Genomic DNA, 6,017 nt, shown 5'->3' with positions numbered 1-6,017 from the left:
TGTCTCAACTTCGTACTAAGGTTAAGACAATTATTTTGGAAGGAGAGAGTATATACAATGGAAGGTCAAGTTTATTTCAAAAATATTTTCAGGTTTTCTGACTTTTTATTTACTTTCTAATTATTTTTCTCATATAGGGTACAACCAAAAGTTCCCCTCCACCGCCTCGGTCACTACTACACATCTCCACCTCGTCTCGAAATGCCAATCTTGCCGCGTCATCTCATTCCCCGGGCCGGAGCGCCGCCGCCGCTGTTCCAGTCTTGGTACGTGCTAGTGGACGTCCCTCCTGAATCCGGCTCCTCCCGCCGGGTCCGGTTGCAGCGGTGTAGGGCTGGGATTCTATCCAGGAACCCCCGCCTCGCCGCCCGAATCGATCATTGTTTCTTCTTGGATTGCGCAGGTGCCCGACGCGATGCTTCCGTCCGTTCATGGGGAATGTGAGACCGCCGGCCGCCGCATCATCGCCTTCGCGGTCCTGGTCGCGCCTCCGCCGGCCCAGCAGGCGGTTGCTTCCACGGGGGCACCGTTTGGGGCTGTAACGCGGTCGGAAATGGCCCGCTTCGGTGCCGCCCCTTCCTCCGTCGTAGGAACCTTACTCCGCCGTGCCTCCATCTCAAAGCGCTTTTGCCACAGTACCTCCATCTATTCGCCCCCGGCCTTCAGCTATTGAGGCCACCACCAGTACATTCCGTCGCCTCGCCCAACATTTTTTTTTTGAAAGATCCAGCTTGGCTGGCTTTTCATGTTGATCATAGCAGATAGCAGTGGATAAAAGTCACAAACATGGGGTGATCGGAATGATCAAAGGATTAAAACTGAAAAAATGGGAACCGAAAACTGAAGAAAAATATGGCGGCACGTTTCAAGCGTCAGCTCGACTCAGCCTATCCCTTCCGGTGGCAGCGTGAATGGGTACATCAGGCATGTTGCTCCGGCCTGCCTCCATAGCTCGATGCCTCGCCTGATGGCCTGCAAGATTACTCTCTCAGATGCCTCCTTTCCCCTGAAAGTGCAATCGTTCCTGTGTTTCCAAATTTCCCAGGCTGCTAGCATTGTGAGTGACTTTATGCCCTTCCTGAACACTGGTTCTGAGGCCTGGACGATGCTCGTGATCTGCTCGCCCAACATTTCAACAGCCAATGAACACCATGCCACCGCCTCCCCGTGGGGACACCTTCCTCCTGTAGTAACCAGCCTACATATTCCACTACAGGGCCTCCGATGGTTACACTCCAGAGTGCAGAGCTTAGTGGGGACTTCCAGCCTCTGTCAGTGATTTTCTGAGCCTGAATCGCTTGAACCCAGGTGCTGATGTAGAAGGTATGCCATGCGCTTTGGATGGTGATGAGGAGGAGCCTGCTAAGGTTTTGGAGGCAAACCCACTGAATTGCCACCAATCGAGTTACTTACGGCTGACAACCCACACTACTGATGGGGTAATGAACTCTGCATTATCATTTTTTTATCCGAAGCACTAGATCGTTTTGACATATTTTGTTTCTTGTTGCTTAGGAGGAAGTGCCTGTTGTAAACTTTGAGTCGGCTGGTGTAATCCGTAGTCGAAGATGTAGGACATAACCCTTATGCAACATTTGCAGATGCTGGAATGAGATGGCGCTGCAATCTTTGCATGTTGCTCAATGATGGTAGCTTTTAACTTGGAACTTATAAAGATCCAATGTGTTTGAATGGGTGATAACCAATGTTTCTGCCAGCCATCACATCATATAGTAAAACATGTAGCTTGGCCAGTTAGTTATGCGGTGTTTCCCAATTTCCCCCTGCTAGCTTGTTTAAAGTCATAACTGTTTAATAATACTTCCCAATCCCAATAACCTTTAATTGTTCATCCTCAATATCCCTTACTATAATGTTTGCAATGTAGTGTGAGAAATCTTCTAGCATGAAATACTGCTGTGGTGATTCGATGTTTTTGTAAAAGGAATAAAATATTTTTGTTAAACTGCTTACGCTACAAGTGAACGGTAACCTAAGATATTTAGAGAGGCAGAACTGTAACCTAAGTAATCATTGGTATAGAACTACTGAAAATGATGAGAGCATCACGACGTCTGGACGTACCAGAGAGGCAGAGATGTTTTGTCTTGATTCCTGGAAAGCTTTGAAAATGTCAGAGGAGAAACATAGTTTTCTTTACCTATTTTATGATATCTGTAGAATATAATTAATGCCACATCTGTTCTCCAGAAGGTTATTCCTACCATCTTCTAATGCAATTTTTTTTTAAAATATTTTAGAAGCTACGTTGCTTATTTTATGGATTTCATTTGCACACGAGACTGTATTTGACTTGTAAGCTACATGGTCAAGGATTTAGGCTTAACAGACTAATGGAGAGGGGCTGCTTCTGTGAGAGATTCCACTTTCCTTTTGCTGTCCTCATAAAAATTTCCATCAAGTAGAAGTGTATGTGGATCTTCTGTTTAGCAGGGTTAAGCAAGCCTGTTTGAGTTTTTGACTAACTGTAGTTATGTTTAAAGATATTGCAGTTATGTTTTTTTCCGGCAAGATTGTGTTTTGCTTTGCAACATCACTGCTTTAACATACTGAACTTGATTTCACGAGGTACTTAAGCAACTTGTATTCTTTACCTATATCAGTCTTCTTTGAGTCAACCTTCAACGATGGTGGTTGCCGATTTGGACGATGTTTTCTACCCATTTTCTGATGATCTCCTGGTTAATTTGGTCGATATTAGACATGCTGTCGAGTTATTTCATGACAGGTTGTCAAATATATGTTTCATGACAATGTAAATGTAGAGTCTGCTCTGGGTCGTGCATTTAAAGCAGCATTCATCATTATGGCAATATCCTCAATGATTTATTAATGAAGCACGTGTTTTTTTAGAGAAGTACGTGTTGCTTGTTCTTGTGTGCCCTCTCTTACACGATTTAACCGGTGACAGTTTGTCATCCCTGTTGTGGAGCCCAATTGACGAAAGTTACATTGCCATCTCTTGGTATTGAACGTTTGAGACTTCAAGGAGATGATGTCCACTAATAAAGTACTAGTGATCTAAAAGGTGTTATATTTGTTTACAGAGGGATATCTTACAAGCTCATGTTTTAGTTTCTCCCAAAGTGCAGTTGTTTGGAAGAATTGAGGAAAGTTACATTGCCATCCTCATTGATTTGTTCCCAAGTAAAACATGAGCTTGTCAGATACCTTAGTTGCGAGACTGCTTGGGAATCTGTTATGCATATCAGATGTGGAGAAGGTTCTATATTTATATCCACAGTTGCATGTGATCTTAACTTCCTAAATATTTCCCTGGCTAGTTAGTTTAATCAACCTAACTCCTATAACATAATGTTTCTCAGGGCTGCGTTTCACAACATATCATGGTCATTTCATGCTAATGCCCACAGATTTGTTAGCTCTTCCAGCCGTTGAACATACTCTGATAAAGCTTTTGCGATGATTGCCTCTAGAGGAGACCCTAATGACCCCACATACTGTGTACTTCCAAGTGGCGTTGCTGTATCCTTTCCTTTCAAGTTGCTTATGCCTCTCCATCTTTTGATTTTAGTGAGAAAATCAATGTTACGGTGATAAATTGACAAAATGTCGAAGGAACACCTTTCTCAAGGTTTCATTTGTAGATGACCCTTTGCTCTTAGTGTGGTGACAGGCTGATAGCTAGATCCATGAATATGGTTTGCCAGTAGAGTAGAACTGTAATCCTCATTGTGCTTTAGTATATTTCATTTTCACCTAGGAGAGATCTGAAACACCGTTTTTCTTGCCAAATCATTTGTGTCAGACTTCAAAAGAGCGCCAACATATTAGCAGTAATACTTCCTGCATATGATGTTTGATTTTGCCTGCTGTCATTATCCTTTAGAGCTGTTCTACATCCATTGGGCTTTTATCTTTCAATATATTATTTTTGAGGGTGTTTCTTGTGTCCCTAGCCACCATCAGAGAGGATGCATACAGGATACAGCAGCTGCACCTGTGGTCACCGAACTTAGTGAAATGTATCGTGAAGCAGATACCGGTGCCGTTGTGTCAGTGTTGGTTAGAATCGGTTAGTATTATATTTATGCCTCTCCTCTTCCATAAATGTCAATATACATGCTATTTGACTGTTACCACTTTATCGTTTAGTTATCGCCATTCTGCAGCTGTTGAAAGCTCAAACAATGTTCAACAACAATTACAGTTAAAGCTTGTGAGAAGTTTGAAGGAATACCAGAACCTATATGTTGTACAACATCAGTTAGGAGGAAGACCGATATATTCCGACACATTAAGATACCTGCTTTTTATAAATCCTGGCCATATGCAAAATCTCTTGCTCTGCATGGTGGTTATGCTGATGTCTCTTTTGATGGATGTTGTGCTACTGCTTTCAGTATGACGATACTGCCTGCAAAAGGGCTGCTCAATTTTATATATCCTTCTCTGCACAGGCTTGATGAAGTAATGACAATGGTATGCAGTATTTCCTTCGTGGTGAACTAATTAAGTCCCTTTTAATCATAGCCACCATTTGTAGACTTGTTACAAATTATGTAAATCAAGTATGAAAGAATAAAACAAACCTTGAGTTTCTTTTGTGTGGGCGTTTGGGATGGAAAGAGCCAGTGTAAGAACTAGTGAATCTACTCAATTAGTTCAGTTGCCCTTTAATCATGTCTTGAACTTTGCAGCTACATCAGGCATGGCATTACACAAAATAAATAATACATAACCTCTAACTGTTGTAATTCGGTATGTTTGATATGAAAGTTTATTCCTTCAATTGAGGCATATGTGTAGTCAAAATAAATAGAATCAGTATAAGAAGTTAGAACTGATCGGTCTGCTTAGTTAGTTCAGTAGGGCTTTAACCCCTTCACTATTTCTTGTTTCAGAATTATGTTTCTAATATACTTTGTATAGCCTACATGCATAGTAAGCATTGACTGAAATTGAGCTCCTCATATCGTTATATTTGAAGTTAACATGTTGTTTAATCTTGTCTACGTTTTGGTGTTTCTGACTGAAATAAATGTCATAATTTTCAGGAACCAGATAGGATCGATAGGTCCCTAAAGCGGTTACCATTAGCCTTGCGTGCCTAGATACTGTTGGTTTATATCTTCTTGATGATGGTTTCACCTTCTGAGTATGGTTACGTAGAGTGCTCCAATCTGAGCTCATGATCGACATTCGTGGAGTCAGCTTGGCAAACTTCACTGATCTATCAAAGTTACCCTTCTTTTACTCTCTGGTAAATGATATAATCCTGACTTTGGATTTCTACTTCATTCATCTTTCTTTCCATTGTTTTTTGCCTTGTTAAACAAAATCCAAATAAATTAATAGTATATCATGCCTTTTTTTGAAAAAAATCTTGTTCTTAGAAATACCTCTGGGATCATAATATAGTATTTTTGTTAATGAAAAAACTCACTATAAACATGTAATACAACCACTACAACACCACTTCAGGTTGTGCCTGTTGCTGACATGGGCTATCTTTCAGATTCAGTTGATAGAGTGCGACAAGAATTGACTCACTCGAGAAATTTCATGGCAGTACTATAAGATCCCTAAGGGAGAAGGTATCAGTTGCCTGGCATGGTACGGCAAGGCAATCAGCCCAGAGAAGAGAAGGCTTGTTGCTTCTGTTCAACCTCGTGGAAGTTCAGATGGCTGGAACAAGCAGTTACAAGGATTTGGAGTACAACACAAAGCTTGTGATGGAGGAATGGGGAGTTTTGTCTTTGTAAAACTTGTTGTATTGGAATTTGGAATAATAGAATATTTTGACCAGTTGATGGTTTTGATGGGTACCTTATGAATTTTGATGCCTAATCATTTTGTTGGGAGTGCTTCTAACTATAGTTTCAGAACCTCAGGGATTGGCAGTAGTAATCACTCACATTTTGAACCATGCCAAGCAAATAACATCTATGTATATAAAAACATGAGTAATGCAAGCAAAATAAATTCATCAGTTTTCCGAAATACTTCAGTAAATATAGTTTCAGAACCCGGGA

General features: G+C 41.2%; 1 pseudogene; it reads left to right on the top strand.

The window, feature by feature from the left end:
* Positions 1–415: 415 nt before the first annotated feature.
* Positions 416–5,747, top strand: LOC119292851 (annotated as a pseudogene).
* The last annotated feature ends 270 nt before the right edge of the window (positions 5,748–6,017 follow it).

This window comes from Triticum dicoccoides, chromosome 4B (assembly GCF_002162155.2).
Source record: "Triticum dicoccoides isolate Atlit2015 ecotype Zavitan chromosome 4B, WEW_v2.0, whole genome shotgun sequence".
Taxonomy (NCBI): Eukaryota; Viridiplantae; Streptophyta; class Magnoliopsida; order Poales; family Poaceae; genus Triticum; species Triticum dicoccoides.
Note: the sequence above shows the minus strand (reverse complement) of the source record. Positions and strands in the feature narration are given on the sequence as shown.